Raw genomic sequence first — 20,622 nt, forward strand, 5'->3', positions numbered from 1 at the left:
GAGGATAGAGCTCGGGTTTGATAAAATTCCCATCCAATCAGCATTCTTGACACAAGGAAGTAATTCTCATATCCATCCAGAGCCCGGCTATAAAGGAAAGCAACGAGTGGATAAGAAAGCAAAAGTTCCAAGCTATGAAATTGCTGAGAAGGTACTTCTTAAGTTTCATATTGTGCAAAACATATTGCGCAACAAGGTTTTTTTATCTCTATTTTGAAGCTCTCTGCGTACAGAGAGTCGTGCACGATAAGGAGCCAGATGTGGAATCGCTGAAGTCATGGGCATCATGTGGTATACATCACATCAGCTATATTAAACCGTTCATTGAATAAAAGTGTAGCAAATGAGACAACTAGCATGGGAAGTGTGGTTTTGTAGCTTAATTACGTCACTTTGGTCAAATTTATTGCTGTATGGGAAACGTCCTGACAGTAAGTTCGTAGTTATTGGTAAAGTCTGGATGTTCCATGTGGTAGAAATTCTGTATATTCTGTGGGTCATCTAGAATGATGAATTATGAGTGTCGTGTATGGTCGTTTTCAGCTTGAGTTGTCTGCCAAAAGTGTGGGAGGAGTGTCTTCCCGGAGATCGATTCTCCAGTGATATAAGACGTATGTTGATGGTGTCGTCTTTTTCATGCAGTGTTAATTAAACAGTTGAGTTGAGATACTTAACAAGCGCACAAGATGCGGACTGTTTTATATGTGATTCTCATTGCATTATTAAGGATTCATTGGAGGAGGCGACGAGCCTGTGCATACGTTAGGTAAAGTGAGTAAGAGCTGAGCGTTTGTTATCCGCTGAAGGCCAGATTATAGACTTCGTTGGCTCGTCGGAATTGTGGCTGCTTTGATTTTGTCTCGTGATGTCCACAGCGTAGCAGAATTTATGTGTTGAGTTGGAGAGGAGCTTGATGAAGTTTTGTCTCCGCTAAGTGAGCCCTTGGGACCACTGTAAGGATTTATCGGCCAACGTCGACAACACATGAGGACACAATGTAATGGACCACGATGTCTTTTTCATTTTTAATTTTATTGTAGTGATACCAGTAAGAAGCGAGATGAGTAATGGGGGACTCCCAGCAAGGTGTCAGAACAGACCATATCGACACGTGTTGCATCCAGCAATCATACACGAAGCGCAAGTGAGCGGTATATAGCTATCTGACTAACGTAATATGCTCTTTTCTTTTGTTCTGAAATAGTTATGTGATGACCACCTTGCTGAGGAAAGAGGATGGATGTAAGTCTGGTACTATTTCCAAGGAACGGAAAGGTAGAGTCAATAGAAGGTATAACTAATGTTCCAAAATTTCATTCGACTGATGATGCAATAATTGAATAAGAATAAAAAGAAGTAGGTGGACGGTAAGGTGTATAATGAAGGTGTGTCAAAACGTTATTAACTTTTCGTGCTTGTTCCCAAAATAAAGTATTTGTAACCGTTTCCCCACTGAAGGGTTATTAACAATTAGCACAGTCGAATGTGATCCATGTATTTGGTATAACGCTGGTTGTTGTTAGATGTGCGTGACGTGCTACGAGATCTGTAGCAGGAAATGACGTGATGAGATTGTAAAACTTTTGATCATGATTTTTTATGTATTATTATCAAGTTAGTGCAGTTACAAAATTGTTTGTCTAGAGCTACGAGCAGACTTGGGAGGTGATGAGGATGCCACCTGCAGGAGTCTAATTGGGTTTCCTTTTGTACCTTAAGCAAGCCGGTTAGCGTGAGGTTTCTGTATCGGTAGGTCTAAATAAGTTCGGTTTGTGCAAACATGTTAGTATGTGGGCATAAAGGTATATCCATGACTTTATAGCAGAATTATTAAGTGTCAGTACCTGGAGGGGCCGGTTCTAACGACGTACAACCAACTAAAGCTGCAATCTCTGAGTTATGTGTCTAAGAACTATGCCCAAAGTTTCTCCTTTTACACCCTCTGCGCCGTGACATGGGCAAGCGTACGTAAGGTTAAAAGTTACAAATAATTATTCACATTGGGTTCGACATGGAGTCTCTGATGTGATGAGTAAATTTGTAACCTCCTGTTATATCAATAATTGGGGGATCATTTAACATGTTTGTAATAGCTTTTATTCTTGATGTCTTTATGCACTGTTATCAAGTTAATGTAGTTAATACTTTCTTTGTCACAAGCAATGTGCTGATGTCTCACTCCAAGATGGCCGGCACAACTGCAGATGCGGCTGGTCAACGGAACGGAGCGGTTAACCTCGCACAGCAGCGCGTCCCTGGCGAGCGGTAGGGCCAGCAGTCTGGATGATAGTGGAGCTAAATTAGCGGACGTCCATTAATTACATGCTATTTTATTTTGTTATGGACTCCCCTTTCCCACTGGTGATATTCGGTGATATGTGGTGGGATTCCACCTCCGCCTAAAGTGAGTTTTACCATTTAATTTTTAAATCATTAAATTTGTTTGTAATTAACTTTATATTTTCATTGCCCCAATAGGACTGATAGAGGAGATAGGTCCAATGAAGAGCGGCGCGTTTCGTCACGGGATCGTTTAGCTGGCGAGAGTACTGAGCAGCTGAAGGAACTACACTGGCAGACGTTACAAGAGGGGCGTTGTGCATCACGGAGAGATTTACTATTGAAATTTCGGGACAGCACTTTTCAGGAGGAGTCACACAACGTATTACTTCTCGCCACATACATCTCGCATGTTGACAACGAGGAGAAAATTCGAGAAATTAGAGCCAATACAGACGATTGGCGACAATCATTCTTCCCGCGCACTATTTGCGAGTGGAACGGGGTTGGAGGGATCAGATAGTGGTACCGAAAGTACCCTCCGCCACGCACCAATAGCTAGCCTGCGGAGTATGACGTAGACATCCCATGAAACTGAGAATTGGTGAGATTTTGAGACATTCCCCCACTCTCCATTTTGAGCTCATGTAATTAATCGACGTCCCCATAGGCTAGCCCAAGTGGCTGGCAGCTGCCGCTGTCTATTTCAACGAGGCTCGAGCAGCGTGTAGAGGCTTGGTCTGGCGGCAGCAGTACTCTGAGGATGGGAGGGATGTCTCACGGCGTGGGGCACAGCCCGCACCCAGTCCTACCGGGCAAGCGTCAAGTCGCCGACTGAGTGGGTAGCATCACTAACAGCATCTGTCGAAATGTTATGTGAATGCGGAGCTGAGCGATGGTCACATGATCTGCTAGTAACAATGAAAATTTCTGGGGCCTGTGCCTCCAGTAACGTGTATGATCTTCCGCGAACCACAACCACACGTTTCCTCTCCGAAGGGGACGCACCAAGACTTTTCTGTCCGAGCACTCCTTTTTCTGATGTAACCCTTGGATAAGAAGCCATTATTATTATTTCACATTGTTCTTAAAAAAACATGTTCCCTAAGTTCACTTGTAAATCTCTCTCTTGATCACCTGCTTCGACAGAGCTGTGCTGTGATCATCAGATCTGGAAGTTTAATAAACAAACATTCCAAGTCGAGGTGGCTAATACATATACGACCTCATTCAAACACCGTACATATTACTGCAGCATTGGTATGTACCTTGTAACATATAAAGTGGAAGGAAGACAAGGATTTCTGGTCAGATGAGTATCGGGTAATATCAACAGCAGCAGAAAATGGTATAACAGGTGTAGGGTTCGTTATGAATAGGAAGGTAGGGCAGAGGGTGTGTTACTGTGAACAGTTCAGTGACCGGGTTGTTCTAATCAGAATCGACAGCAGACCAACACCGACAACGATAGTTCAGGTATACATGCCGACGTCGCAAGCTGAAGATGAACAGATAGAGAAAGTGTATTAGGATATTGAAAGGGTAATGCAGTATGTAAAGGGGGGCGAAAATCTAATAGTCATGGGCGACTGGAATGCAGTTGTAGGGGAAGGAGTAGAAGAAAAGGTTACAGGAGAATATGGGCTTGGGACAAGGAATGAAAGAGGAGAAAGACTAACTGAGTTCTGTAACAAGTTTCAGCTAGTAATAGCGAATACCTTGTTCAAGAATCACAAAAGGAGGAGGTATACTTGGAGAAGGCCGGGAGATACGGGAAGATTTCATTTAGATTACATCATGGTCAGACAAAGACTCCGAAATCAGATACTGGATTGTAAGGCGTACCCAGGAGCAGATATAGACTCAGATCACAATATAGTAGTGATGAAGAGTAGGCTGAAGTTCAAGACATTAGTCAGGAAGAATCAATACGCAAAGAAGTGGGATACGGAAGTACTAAGGAATGACGAGATACGTTTGAAGTTCTCTAACGCTATAGATACAGCAATAAGGAATAGCGCAGTAGGCAGTACAGTTGAGGAGGAATGGACATCTCTAAAAAGGGCCATCACAGAAGTTGGGAAGGAAAACATAGGTACAAAGAAGGCAGCTGCGAAGAAACCATGGGTAACAGAAGAAGTGCTTCAGTTGATTGATGAAAGGAGGAAGTACAAACATGTTCCGGGAAAATCAGGAATACAGAAATACAAGTCGCTGAGGAATGAAATGAATAGGAAGTGCAGGGGAGCTAAGACGAAATGGCTGCAGGAAAAATGTGAAGACATCGAAAAAGGTATGATTGTCGGAAGGACAGACTCAGCATACAGGAGAGTCAAAACAACCTTTGGTGACATTAAAAGCAACGGTGGGAACATTAAGAGTGCAACGGGAATTCCACTGTTAAATGCAGAGGAGAGAGCAGATAGGTGGAAAGAATACATTGAAAGCCTCTATGAGGGTGAAGATTTGTCTGATGTGATAGAAGAAGAAACAGGGGTCGATTTAGAAGAGATAGGGGATACAGTATTAGAATAGGAATTTAAAAGAGCTTTGGAGGACTTACGGTCAAATAAGGCAGAAGGGATAGATAACATTTCATCAGAATTTCTAAAATCATTGGGGGAAGTGGCAACAAAACGACTATTCACGTTGGTGTGTAGAATATATGAGTCTGGCGATATACCATCTGACTTTCGGAAAAGCATCATCCACACAATTCCGAAGACGGCAAGAGCTGACAAGTGCGAGAATTATCGCACAATCAGCTTAACAGCTCATGCATCTAAGCTGCTTACAAGAATAATATACAGAAGAATGGAAAAGAAAATTGAGAATGCGCTAGGTGAAGATCAGTTTGGCTTCAGGAAAAGCAAAGGGACGAGAGAGGCAATTCTGACGTTACGGCTAATAATGGAAGCAAGGCTAAAGTAAAATCAAGACACTTTCATAGGATTTGTCGACCTGGAAAAAGCGTTCGACAATATAAAATGGTGCAAGCTGTTCGAGATTCTGAAAAAAGTAGAGGTAAGTTATAGGGAGAGACGGGTCATATACAATATGTACAACAACCAAGAGGGAATAATAAGAGTGGACGATCAAGAACGAAGTGCTCGTGTTAAGAAGGGTGTAAGACAAGGCTGTAGCCTTTCGCCCCTACTGTTCAATCTGTACATCGAGGAAGCAATGATGGAAATAAAAGAAAGGTTCAGGAGTGGAATTAAAATACAAGATGAAAGGATATCAATGATACGATTCGCTGATGACGTTGCTATCCTGAGTGAAAGTGAAGAAGAATTAAATGATTTGCTGAATGGAATGAACAGTCTAATGAGTACACAGTATGGTTTGAGAATAAATCGGAGAAAGACGAATGTAATGAGAAGAAGTAGAAATGAGAACAGCGAGAAACTTAACATCAGGATAGATGGTCACGAAGTCAATGAAGTTAAGGAATTCTGCTACCTAGGCAGTAAAATAACCAATGACGGACGGAGCAAGGAGGACATCAAAAGCAGACTCGCTATGGCAAAAAAAGGCATTTCTGGCCAAGAGAAGTCTACTAATATCAAATACCGGCCTTAATTTGAGGAAGAAATTTCTGAGGATGTACGTCTGGAGTACAGCATTGTATGGTAGTGAAACATGGACTGTGGGAAAACCGGAACAGAAGAGAATCGAAGCATTTCAGATATGGTGCTGTAGACGAATGTTAAAAATTAGGTGGACTGATAAGGTAAGGAATGAGGAGGTTCTACACAGAATCGAAGAGGAAAGGAATATGTGAAAAACACATAAGGAGAAGGGACAGGATGATAGGACATCTGCTAAGACATGAGGGAATGACTTCCATGGTACTAGAGAGAGCTGTAGAGGGCAAAAACTGTAGAGGAAGACAGAGATTGGAATACGTCAAGCAAATAACTGAGGACGTAGGTTGCAAGTGCTACTCTGAGATGAAGAGGTTAGCACAGGAAAGGAATTCGTGGCGGGCCGCATCAAACCAGTCAAAAAAAATTGCAAGCCACAGAGTGATGTTGCAGCATATCACAGTAAAAGATAGCAAGGAATATCAGCATGTATGACATAAAATACCATTTATATAAAAAGCAAATAATGTTGTGCTGATGTCTTAGCGCACACCATAATGGTGACTGAGCTTGTACGATATGGACATTCTAGTATGTAGACATCGAGCACCACATCATTTACTTGTATAATTTCCTGTATTTATTTTCTTTGGTGTGACGTTTATTTTTATGTGATCTAACATTCTGTTATAGATTGATTATGTAAGAAGGGTCGTGTTCATTGCCATATCCTACGTCAATGATTTGGATTATGAATATAATTTTGAGTGGGCATCACGTGCCATATCGAATTATACCACGAGCTCCACAAAATCTTGTATTCAGAAATGTTTGATCCAGTAATTGTGGTCTGCATTGTTTTGCAGACAGTAACCATGGTGTTCTATTTTTGTTAGTTGCTGTCGATCCCTATACTGGGCGTAGATGAATAGTGTGAACAATATTTTTATCGTTGCCCGCCTGCTTAACTGAGTGGTAACATTGCACCGCATATTCTTAGAGCACGACGTACCAGAGGTGGTTGTTGTTGTGGCAGGATGAGTAATTTCGCATCGATTTTGACAGCTGTTGCTCGCTATGAAAAGAAACGAGGGATGCCTGCCACATGACCAACAGTCCCAACTGTTTTCAAGTGATAATACTGCAATGTTTTAATATACTGTCGTTCAGCAAATGCTCTCAGTGCTTAGAGTGCAAAATGAATTCCTATATTCAGCGCGTTACAGTTTACAAATCTCTTTTTAAGGAGTCATCTTGTTTGTTTTCCGCTGACATGAATAAATTTTGCATGTATTTCATATTCATGTCAGAATTTGCTTTTACGTTGCTTTTTGCTTTGCTGTCAGAATACTTTAAAGAACATTGCAGTCAACATGGATTTAAATCCCCGCAAAAAACGTTTTTGCCTTTTCCAGACGACGCCCTCATTCACGTTTTGATGGCACAATTCTGGGATTAGTTCTTAGAGTATCTAATGTATCTGAAGACGTTAAGAGTAAATGCAAAGCAGTAAGATTGGATTCAGAAGCTGTCTGTTCTTTACACCCTGCCTTAGAGGTGAGAAATAGTGCCGTTGCTCTTACTCCAAAGCATACTGATATTTTAAACCATTATGGTGAATTTTTAGAACAATCTCAAAATGATGTAATGGTTGATCAGTTGTACTTCAGAGCACTAACTGTATCACCTAGCCACCCAGGAGCACTGGTTAATAGACAACGAACAGCTCGAATTGTTGAAGAAATGGATCGACTTACTTTAGCAAGAATTGATGAAAAACGTGATCGACTGTCGACAATTCCAGATTCTAATTCAACTTTTCGCCGCGCTAAAAGGAAGCATATTTCCAGCATGTATATCACACTGTTGCCATTGAAGGGAACACAATGACATTGCCATAAATTCGATCCATTGTGGAAGCAAGAATGGCCATCGGTGGAAAGAGTATTATGGAACACAATTAAATTCGGGGACTTGATGCTGCGTTAAAATATATGAATGCCACACTTGTTAATAGGCTTGGAACAGTAACTGTAAACGATATATTGGAAATTCATCACACAGTAATGGGTTTTGTGGATCCCGTTGAAGCAGGGACATTCTGTCGGACGCAAGTATATGCTGGTGGCCACGTACCTCCAGAACCGCATGAAATTCAAGTTTTGATGGAAGAATTTGCACAGTGGTTGAATTCAGAACAAGCTGCTAATATGCATCCTATCCGTTTTACCGCATTAGCACATTACAAACTTGTTCACATCCATCCTTTTTCTGCTGGTAATGGGAGGACATTTATGTTGTTAATGAATGCAATTCTAATGCAGGCTGGCTGTCCACCTGTTATTATTCCAAATCAAGACAGGCAGAAATACAATGAATATTTAGAACTAGCAAACGATGGAGATGTTCGTCCATTTGGGAGCTTCATTGCAGAATGTACAGAACACACGTGAGATTTGTTTTTGTGGGCTACAAGTGATTATACAGCAGAGTTACCAACATTCGAACAAAAACAAAGAAATCGAATTGTTGAACTACAATAAAAATTGAAAATGGATCTAGCCAAGAACACCGCTGGCAGCATCACCTTTTACCTCAAAGCTTTTTATTATTAATGTATTTATTTTCATATAATTGTTTTCAGTCTTCAGGACAAACTTTTTCCATGACTGCTCCTGAGTAACTTTCATAAGACAGAAATGTCATTTACAGGACTTTCACAGGCAAAGCATTGCCGTCGTGTCTGTATTCATCGGGGTATACACTGAAAGGCTCTTGTGTGTACACGTTCTATAGAAAATACATTTTTTTTAAGAATCAGTATGATATTTTCACTCTCACATCTGTGTGCTGGAATATACGACAATACATTTTCTATGCCCAGCAGTGAACTTTGTAAATAACATGATCTGAGGACTGTTCAAAATCGAAAGTTTAACAATACCTTAAATGCTGTTTAGTTGTGATTCATTTTCTGCACAAAGAACGATTGTGCTAAAATAGGTTTCTAAGAATCTATTGTCCTTACCTGATAACTTATGTCAGTATTACAATTTACCACACATAAATTATAAAGACTTAAAAATCTTAAACTGTGATGTGGTTAAGACCACCACCATACTTGTAGTTATTTGATACTGTACTTATGAAGCAGTTTATTTGTTTTTAAGCATATATTCCAGTGTAAAATACTATCACTCATGTGACAAAGATAATTTTATTGTGTCTGTGATACTATCATTGCTTTCTTATGTCAAACCAGCACGTCAAAATCGTTTTACTGTGATTGCAGAAAACACTATCTTCAGCTTTTAGCCACTACTGTAAGGGCTCTACAAGAAAACTTGTCATTAAGGTCTCCCACCAAAGGAAAAGTTCGAAACGAGAGAAATTATATAAACAACTTGCAAATGTCATTATATTGCTTTTCTATCAGATCAGTTTTTGAATATATTGCTTAAGGATTCCTGCCCTTCTTCAACATGATATAACCTCTGACATATGCTTTTGTAAGTGTGATACATTCTGGAGATTATCTACCACAATATTGGAGAACATTTACATATATTAGACGGTAACCCACTTGTTTTTGTTGGACAATGACATCAAATAATCTTGCAAATGTATTCCAAAAAATTAATTAAAGAATGCAACAACAAAAAAAGTGTTTACCTGCTTGACCACCATGCACAGCGTCCGGGTTAGATTCCCAGCCGGGTTCTAGATTTTCTCCCCTCGTGGACTGGGTGTTGCACTCGGTGGCTGAAATTCCCTAGATGGGGCCTCCCGGCCAGAAATGCCATAAATCATTTCATTTCTTTACCGTAAATTTACATTTTGAAAGATGACATTGTGAATATCCAACATATAATTTCTCCTAAATTTTGTAATCTGAAAATATTACCTAAATCCGTCAAAAGTATTTTTAATGTGACTGTAATGGAGCAAGAATTTTTATTGTGGCACATATAGTGTGGACTTTATGTTAGTGCATATCGATTGTGGAATACCGCAATGTAAACCTTTGTATATACACTCATCTGTGCAAATATCGTTCTAGCTCAGTAGCCACTGTGGTGTTAACTGAACGAGTGCGCTAGGACATTAGCACAACATGATTTGTGTTTAATATTTGTGGTACTTTGTGTTTGACATGCTGATATTCCTTCCTACCTTTTAGTGTAATGTGATGCAGTATCACTATGAACCTTGCAAGTATTTAAGATCATGAACTGCTTTTTATGTTAGAAGATACATACTATTGCTTTAGTAATATATTTAAATGAAATCATACATGTATTAGTCACCTCGACTTGGAATGTCTGTTTATTAAAGTTTCAGATCTGACGTGGCATCACATATCTGTCGAAACCGGTAATCAAAAAAGATTTACTAACGATCTTGGAGAAACTGGTTTGTAAGAATAATGTAACAATTTAAATCAACCCCAACAGTTGACACTATGTCAAACATATTATTATTTTCTTTCCTTCCTTCTGACAGAGAAATAACTGCAACTCGCTGTCTTTGGGCAGCCGAGTAGCGAGCTGTCACCTACCCTTGTCACCACGTGTTCTTCTAGCATTGAGTAGTGTCACTAAGTGTAATCCGCTACCCCCGCGGAGGGACCACTGTACTCCCTAGTGCCTGGACAAGGGTGCCGCAAGATAGTGATACACGTCTCGCGCCATTTTAGCGGATTTTGCCCCTGCCACAATCCTGTTTGGCAGCAACGAGTCGTTGCCCATCACCAAGCGAGATGGTAGAAGCATCAGAGTACATCAATGGACTTTGTTACGCCCGGAGGCAATGAAGACCAACTTCAAAGATCGGAGGAAACCGCTACCTCCACGTTAAGAACTTTCCATCTTCGAGCCTTGTCTTGTATCTGAGCCGTCTGACTTACATGTGAAGGTTCTAGTTCCACAATAATTTATTGATCAACGTGAATCTGTCTTAACCGTGTAAGTTTTATGTGTTTATTTTCAGGATATGCTCATGGTTTTTAAATCTACAAATGTTTTGAGTGACTACCCAGCAGGGAACCTTTAACCACTTTTCAGTTAAACATTTTTAAGTGCTAAATTTTCCCATGTCCCTTCTTGACCTATAGTTAGCGGGTATTGATTTTTAATCGTATTTGTCAGAAGTTAGGGTTATCGATAGTCTTTTAACATGTAGTAGTACCTCATATACTTAGTTTGATGTGTATTCAATAGAGTTTTTTTTGCTGGTTAGTGTGAGCTACAAAGCAGACATCACAAATTCTACCATCATACTCGAAACTCTGAAGATTTCATGAGTCCCCCGAAAACTCTTAGACTGCAATCGTCGAATCTCTTAGTAAGTTTCGATGTTGTGTCTTTATTGCAGGACTCTCTGGAGCTCATTAGCAACAAGTTCGAGGAGGGCATAGTAGCATTATTTAAACAAGTGCTTACATCAACATACTTCTTATTTCATGAGCAATATTTTAAATCAAGTGGACGGTGTCGTCATGCGAAGCCGTATGTCTTCCGTGGTGGCCAATTATTTTATAGAGGACTCTTAAGAAATATCACTACAGTCAGCCACTCTCAGACTCTCTTGTTTTCTGCGGTATGTGGATGATACATTTTTGGTGTGGCCACTTGGACTTCATACTCTACCTACGCTTCTTCAGCATCTGAATTCGCTCCATCCGAATATAAACTTCACAATGGAAGCGGAAAAAGATGGTACTTTACCTTTTCTTGATGTTTTGGTACGAAGGAAAGCAGATAGAACCTTGGGACACATAAGCTAACGCATACAGATCTATATCTGCAGGCCACAAGCTGCTATTATCCTGCAAAATGCGGTAATGCATTATGTACGTTAGTTGATAGAGCATATGTGGTATCTGATCCTGAAAGCCTGTCGGGTCAAATAAAGCATTTGAAGACAGTGTTCCGACAAAACGGTCATCTACAGTGGCCACTCTATTTTACTTATTTTATTTTTACCGTTAGATATACCTTTAGACTTTTGTCAAAAGAAACCCGAAACCATGTTCTGAAAAACTGTTTTGCTTCTACACTAGACAGTGCCACAAGTTCCTCCCAAACATAGTAGCGCAACACACACACACACACACACACACACACACAAATGTTATACTAGCAAATGTAGATCTACCAGATGATGGAGGTTTAAGCCTTTGAAACACTTCGTGTAGATAAACAAACAGTGACTGGTAACAGTAAACTTGTTCTTTAATTTAATGAAAATGTATAAACCATATCGGCATAATATCACACTACGCACTTTTCAGATTAGTCCTTGTTACTGGTGACTATACCTTGGAGACAGGGATTTTAAAATTTACTTGATGATTGTATAATTGAGGTACATCATCAGCACAAATTTTCCCTGGGTTGGAACGTTTTGAAAAGCGCCAGGCTAGTGCCAACCTACCGGTCTCATTATTGTGAAGAGTATCAGTTATTCAGCCAAGAGACACAGAGGCTTCTTGAGGTGTAAGTACAGCGTGGGTTTTGATATGCATTTGAGTCTGATATGATAACTGCCGAGGTTACAACTTCCTTCTAACAAAAATATTTTAGCGTACTGGATTATATGTGGTATCTGGTTGGTGTACGTCAGCTGACGGACAGCGCTATGGTTGTCGCGGCTACTCGGAGAGCGTGGCACCAAGTTTCCGTAGTTTAAAAATTGTGTGTTGTCGACCTACACAACATTATGAATTTTGGTTCCTACTGGCATCAGCTATCCAGGGTTAAAATTTCGTGACACAGTTTTACTCCACCCTGTATTTGCTGCGTCGTGATGGGACCGTCGGCATTGAAACGATATTGTTGTCCGGGATGGGCAAGGATGGCAGCTACCTGCAGTCCTCACATAAGCGTGTTACCAGCACTGGTGGTCCATACTCCCACACCGCAATGTCGGTCACCGTCAACATGCGATGTCCGGGTGCACATGCTATTGGGTGATGCGCCAATGTGCACGGAGGTAGTTCGTCGTCTCCTAAAGGAAGCTACACCCACCCCGTGGGATATCGCAGCCGACAATGCCACACTATATTTACATTTTTTAAATGTACAATGGATCTAGGGTGAGTATTCCATTTATCACCCACCCTAACTGTTTTGTGTTACTTTTCATTTACATCTACATCTACTTGGATACTCCGCAAATTACACTTAAGTCCATGGCAGAGGGTTCATCGAACCACCTTCACAAAAATTTTCTATTATTCCATTTTCAAACAGCTTGCGGAAAAACGAACACCTTTATCTTTCGGTCCGAGCCCTGATTTTACTTATTTTATTATGATGATTGTTTCTCCCTGTGTAGGTCGGCGTCAACAAAACGTTTTCACGCTTGGAAGAGAAACTTGGTGATTGAAATTTCGTCTGAAGATTCCGCCGCAACAAAAAATGCCTTTGTTTTAATGGCGTCCACACAAAATCCTGTATAATGTCAGTGACACTCTCTCCCTTATTTCTCGATAGTACAACACGTGCTGTCCTTTTTTGAACTTTCTCGATGTACTCTGTCAGTCCTATCTGGTCAGGATCCCACACCGCGCAGCAGTATTCTAAAAGAGGATGGAGAAGGGTAGTGCAGGCAGTCTGTTTAGCAGATGTGTTGCATCTCATAAGTGTTCTGTCAATAAAACGCAGTCTTTGGTTCAACTTCCCCACTAAGTTTTCTATGTGTTCATTCAATTTAAGTTGTTCGTAATTGTAATTCCTAGGAATTTAGTGTAGTTTTACCTCCAATGACGTTAGAAAAAATATAATGCAGATAGCTATCCCTCATAGCTTTTTTGGAATAAAAAAAACCATAAAAAATGGGAACTTTTGGAAACATGTTCACTTGCTAATTTCCTCCTCAGGCGAAATTAGACACATATATTACAGTAATTAACAATTCGGCACAGTCACCAACTTAAAAAATGCAGGTTTTCCTATGTTGTGTGATGTGAACTGGATTTAAAGACCAACTCAGAAGGGTTTAAAACACCTTATTGAAAACGTGAGAATGTAACAGTATGTAGTGTGACCAGGTTAGAAACGAAAAGCACAAAATGTTGTTGTATATATTTTTCGAGCTGCTTGACAAGAGCCTCATGAAAAATTTTGGTTTTCAGAGGAAATTGCTCTAGTTGTATTAACGTACCTGCAACAGAGATTGTTTACTATTTTTCAGAATATGTTTGCAGATGCAGCACACATAATTATTACATTATGGAGGTTGGTAGGGCATGTAAGCGGGCTACAGATTGCCAGATAGACGAATGACGTTCTTCGTTGGAACCCAAGAGGAAGAAAATATCTAATAGGTGCCCACTTAGGCACTTAAAGTAGAAAACACGCAAGAGCTGGAGTAATAAGGATGAGTGTGGGTAAAATCAATGGGAGCTCTTCTTACAGAATTGTTAAACAGCAGTTGTTGTTTATGATGATGGAGATAATTAAGACTATGGTGATGACGTAACAACAACAACAACCACACTTTTGTTGGAGCTAGCCTCAAAGTACCTTAGTTATGCAAGCAGCGAAAGGACTGGGTTCTGCCGAATATTTTAATTTGCTCTAATTTCCCCAAATAATCATGATTTTGTTGATAATGTTCTAGCCTCTACAACGGGTAAATATTTTACTGCTGTAATGAAATAACGATACCGTAAAAAATCAATGAAATTTCGGAAATACATTTTTGTAGGTAACATATTCAAGTGATCAAACACTGGAAGATCACAGGTTAATGTAAGTGCAAGGCAGGTCATTGCAAATGTGAAACGCTGGTACATTAATAACCGTTGTACCTGTGCAGCCGCCAGAATTTTGAATGCAAACATGCAAACGTGCACGCATTGTATTGTACAGGAGCAGGATGTCTGATTGTGGGATGGTGTTCCATGCCTGTTGCACTTGTTTGGTCAGTACAGAGACAGTTAATGCTATTTGTAGCTGAAACTTGTCATCCGATGATGTCCAATATGTGCTGGATTGGAGACAGATCTGGTGATCGAGAGGCCCAAGATTGGCCTGTAGAGTATGTTGGGTTACAACAGCGACAGATGGAAGAGCGTTATCCTATTGGAAAACAGGATGCTGTTCTTGAATGTTAGCACAACAGCTCGAATCACCAGACTGACGTACAAACTTGAAGGTGTGTAGGATAACCACGAGAGTGTTCCCACAGTCATACGAAATCGCATCCTTGACCATAACTCCAGGTACAGGCCTAGAGTAAGCACACAGGTTCGTTGCAGATCATTAACTGGCCTAACCATCACACAGCCATCACTGGCACCGAGGAAGAACCAGTTTACATTAGACATTTGGGGAGATTATTGCGCTTTATTTTTAATTTTTATCTCTCACGTATTAGTTTTGTTATGGTTTATGAGTTGTGATGTTTTCTTGGTGTTATACCCTTGTTGTAAGGTGTTCATGGTCTTACTACAGATGTGTGTTATTATTGGTGTCTCGTTTTTTGTTTTATTCGTTTTCCTGCTTTATAACATCAATAAAGTTTTCAATATATTTTTATTCTTGAGGTCGGTTTTTTTGTTCATTTTTTTAGGGTTATTATGCGTATGTGGATACTATTTCTTCAAGAATGTTCATGATTGCTCACTTTTGGATTTCCAGCGCTTCGTTTATGGATTTTATGACAGCAGATGTTGGAGTGACGTGGATGGGTTGTTTTCATTGGCTCTAGTGTGCCCTTTGCATTTAAGTTTCAGCCAGTCTGTTATATGTTACAGCTTATCCCACCAAGACTATCACCTACTGATGTGTTTAGAGAATATGCCGAAGTGAGCTCTTTGTGATGTACGCAATAAAACTCATATAAAGAACAGCGTAATTGGTATATCACTATCGTAATCATGTCAGTACAAGATATATTTTACTCTGCGGGCTCCAAAGTATAGTTCACCGAGACCGATAGGCGAGCACCATTGTCTGCTAATAACAATAAGTTCGTGTGGGTCACTGGCCTGGTGCAGATCTTTCAGTCTTGTGGTCGGCTTGCGTGTCCCTCACCCACCCCAGTATCCAACAGGCGAAAGGGGGTCTACAGTGCAATGTGGAATCCGAACCACGTGTCGTTTCCGGCGATGTCCACATAGCTGAAAGGTTAACAATGGGCCGTAAAGCACAATGCAAACTCTGCAGTATGACCACTGTTGTACCTCTGCGACCCTTCAGTTTTCATGCACGATCTTCACTGCTAGACCACCAAACCCAACCCAATGGTCTTATGATGGACCACGATGTTATTAGTAAAGCTGCAAACGTTTTACCTAATTTATTTTCTTGTGGAAATAGAACTGAACCCTACAAAGGTGACTTTTTACTATAGTAAATGAGTGATTGACTGCACGTCGGATACGTTTGAGCCTCTGAGTGAGTGTGGATGCGTAAAATCGTTTACCTGGAAGAAATGCGAGATACCGAAATTTCATGAGCTGCCGTGACCTGTAATTGCTGACTGGAGGAAAAGTCGGATGGTGCGAACAGAGCAGGGCCAGTGACGTAGTACATTGCTGAACGTGGCAGAGGGAAGGAGGGAGTGGCCTTGGAGCAGCCGGTGCCTGGCGGTCCTTTGCAGCAATTACCCGACTGACGCACGTCCGCCCCTCTGATAGTGTTCGCAGATTGCCCACGACTTAGCTGGTCGGACTATAAGAGAGCGTAGGGCCTCATCTCCACATTCCTGCCACCTGAGAGACGCTGAGGGTACCAACTTGGACAAGCTTCTGGTGAGTGCATTCAGAATATAGCTTTTCGTACTATCCTGAGGAGGAGGGAGGAGAGATTATGGCTTAAAGTCCCGTCGACAACGAAATCATTAGGGACGGAGCACAAGGTCAGATTTCGGAAATATGGGGGGGGGGGGGGGTCGCTGGGGCCAGGGGGGGGGGGGAGGAATCTTTTCCTTAAGCGATTTAGGGAAATCACGGGAAACCTAATCTTGACGGCCCGAAGCGAATTTGAACCGCCGTCCTCGCGAATCTGAGTCCAGTGTGATAACCACTGCACCAATTCTATTGGTCGTCCTATGTTAAGTAAAATATTTGATATTACTCATGATAATGTTTTAAAAAGCTGCTTCCATGCAAATTTGCTTAAATGATAAGTGGATCAACACATCGGTAGCTAAAATTTAATTTGTTTGTTATGATACGTGTCAGAGGCTTTGCTCTATCATCGAGTGACTGTTTTCATTTGAATAAAATAACTTGAGTGCTACGCCGAGTCATCATGAAACGCTAAGCAACTACACTAGTGACAATTCGTTTGTCTTTCCTGCTGTCCTCTTCAGGTGAATGGTTCAAATGGCTCTGAGCACTATGCGACTCAACTTCTGAGGTCATCAGTCGCCTAGAACTTAGAACTAATTAAACCTACCTAACCTAAGGACATCACACACATCCATGTCCGAGGCAGGATTCGAACCTGCGACCGCAGCGGTCACGCGGTTCCAGACTGAAGCGCCTTTAACCGCACGGCCACACGGCCGGCCTCTTCAGGTGACTACTTGCTGATGTGTTGCAGAGCACCGCTGCAGAGATGGTCGAAAAGTCTGTGCTATAGTTTGTTTATTGTTTCATTAACAAAATTTCTAACATCCAAGATAATTTTAATCAGACTGACAGTGCGTATGACGTTATCAGCTGTTTTAAAGTTAAACGCATCAGCGTTCATTTCGCAAAACCAAAAATGTCGAACTATCGGAAATCTTTTGCATCTGCGCTCCGTATGTTCCTTGACAACTATGAATTTGAGCATAATACACTCTGGCTGCAAACAATGAATAGTCGAAGTGAAAAAAATCGGAATTCGAAAGGCGAAGAAAGAAATATTCAATATAAGAGTACCACAGATACGACGTATTGTAATAAGCGTAGGTGTACATATCGAAGGAAATCTATGGAAGACATATATGAATGCGTGGAAGACATATCCGAAAGAACAGACACCACGCAGCTGTGGTACATATTACGTCAATTGAAGGAGGAAGGTAATGAATCCACCATATTCAGTGCAGATGCACGATTACGTGCGATCTCCTGTAGGAATCTCGAAGTAGTGAGCATGGAGCACATCCACAGGGGCATGGTGTAGGTAGTGCTAGGTGGGAATGTGAGTCCGCCGTGAGAGGCGTGCCGAAATAGTCTGCGGATTTGCTATAAACACTGTGTGTGCATGGTGCAGTGTTTAACGTAACTGCCTAGTGAGCAAGAGATCCCGGCTTCAAACACTGATCCGGTACACATTTTGACTCTTCGCCGCTGATGCTGCGCAAAGTCCTGATGCAGCTAATATCATTGGTCCCTTCAATTTCCTTTCCTTCCTCCCCCCTCCTCCTTAAATTTACATACTATCGAAGACAGTTGCCTGAAGCGACAGGTTAGTGGCGCATCTGCAGCGGCTTCCAGGAACAGTGAAGTTGGTAGTGGAAAGGACAGTAAAGGGAGGAAATGGTACACGCAGACAAAGAGCAAATTGTCAGACTGCGCTACAGAAGACGATAAGCGTCGTAGTGAAAGAGATGAAAAGCACAGGATAAGAAAAGGTGGAGATATGAATGAAGCCAGCTCAAATAATGGTACACGTTAAGAATTACTCTTTGTTAGTATAAAGTGTGAAACGTTGTCTTGGGATGTAATTGATGAAGAATATTCTTTGTCCAGTATTTTGTGAAGTTAGCCGCACCTAACCATCCATAAAATTATCTGTTCATTGCTTGAAAAATTAAACAGCTCAAGCTTCTTGAAGAAACTGACCAATGTATGTGCCCAGTATTTTTAGTCTACTCCATATCAAATAACAAATAATGAATTTCGTTGTTCTTGTTTGACATACGAAGTATAATTAATAGGGAAATTGCGGAGTCATGAAATTAGATAGCTGATGAAAATCCTTTGTTATATTGCAAGTATTTGCCATATTCTCAGAGCACACAGTGTAAACTACAACAAGTGCCTTTCATTTGACAAGTTGCTGGTGTCCCCTTTGTGCTGGCAGTGCAGGTCATGATGACAACTGGAGTCCCCACTTCATGGCCGACCCCTCAAGACCCTCCTGTGGTGGTCGACGATCACCAAGGCTACCACCACGATGTCCACATCTACCATCACTATGATCAATACGATCACCATCATGACGATCACCATGATCATCACCATGATGATCGCCACAGTCACCGTCATGATGATAACCATGACCATAATGATCACTGTCATGTTGATCATCACGATCCTAACAATCACTACGATCACTTCCACCATAACTTTCCACCTGTTGGGTACATAAGAATCGTCTTCACCGACTGACAAAGCAAATGTTACTTGATTACTTCATGTTTCATGTATATCTTCAGATGCTGTAAGATGTGATACTTGCATGTAGCATATCAAACCATGTGACTTTTTTGATCTGTGGCTTATATATTGGTATGAAACCTATGTAATGTCTACAAACGTGTGAAAGAAATATTTATACATCACGCTGCACTTTGATTACATTTATTTTCTTCTAACTTTCCGTTTATTATTATATTGCTAATGTATGTAACTACAAAATGAAGTAATTTCAAAGGAAATATACATTTTTACGAGTATTAAATGACATCAGATCCTTTGAGAAATTTCTTGTCAATAGAAATCATTGCGAGGTATAAGGTAACTCACTAAAAAGGTATGGAAATTAGAACAGCATTCCAGAATTCCAAACCGTCTAACATTAAATAATAACTGCAACCTTTGGCGGAAGACATACTATAAGAAGTATCATGTGGAATCAGAATTTTGGTTTCCAAAAACTATAATACGTACACAATTTTTAATTTGTTTGGATTACTCACCTGTAATTACATTAATAGGGATAATGGTTTTTTATAAGTCGGCTTTCATTTATTTTATGACTTTTTATCTTTTTCAAAGTTTGTCATGTACAAAGTAATCGTGTTGAAATGTGATGTACTTCGTGAGAACTGATCGCGTATGTCACAGTACCTACATTTTCTGTACTTAGATTTTCCAATCCGTTGCTCATCTCTGGTGGTTCTTTTCTTATATTGCGATGGTAAACAATGTTTTCCAAAACAATTTTTTATATTTCCCTTCCATCCCTTCCATCTTTTGTTTCACAAGTATTTTACACAAAACGGGACTTGAGCAAAAACTGAAGACTTCATACTCACAGTCACTGTATTATTGTCGGTTCTCATTTGTTCATCGTTTTGTTTATGTTCGGTGCAGCGATAGTTCCGAACGTTAAGTGAAAACTGTTGTGGTGTGGCTGCTGGGGAAGAGCTTACTTGATGCGATGTGCATGTGCGTGGATAATCCACTTGTGTGTTTCTGTGTGCCTGCGTGTGTCCGCACACATGCTCACACGGTGTGTGTTTGTGTGCGTGTTTGTGCACGTGTGTGTGTGTGTGTGTGCGAGAGAGAGAGAGAGAGAGAGAGAGAGAGAGAGAGAGAGACAGACAAACAGAGAGAAAGAAAACTAAGAAGAAAGGAGGGGGGAGGAGAATGAGAATCAGATGTTCTTGGAAGTTTGAGGATGTTCGAATACTATGTGCCATTTGGATAAGGGTCTTTGCATAATTTTTTGAGAGCTACAAATTGTATTTTGTTGCACAGTGTTGTATTTTCGTTCAGGACTGTTCTTTCCTTGTACGACTGCTTTTTGTAATTGACAGTTATTTTCTATTGTGAGTTTCTTATAGAGTCTATTGCTCTCTC

General features: G+C 40.7%; 1 pseudogene; it reads left to right on the plus strand.

The window, feature by feature from the left end:
- The window catches only part of LOC124593949, a 91,980-nt pseudogene extending 83,570 nt beyond the window's left edge, over positions 1-8,410 (plus strand).
- Positions 8,411-20,622: the final 12,212 nt, after the last annotated feature.

Source organism: Schistocerca americana, chromosome 2, assembly GCF_021461395.2.
Source record: "Schistocerca americana isolate TAMUIC-IGC-003095 chromosome 2, iqSchAmer2.1, whole genome shotgun sequence".
Classification (NCBI taxonomy): Eukaryota; Metazoa; Arthropoda; class Insecta; order Orthoptera; family Acrididae; genus Schistocerca; species Schistocerca americana.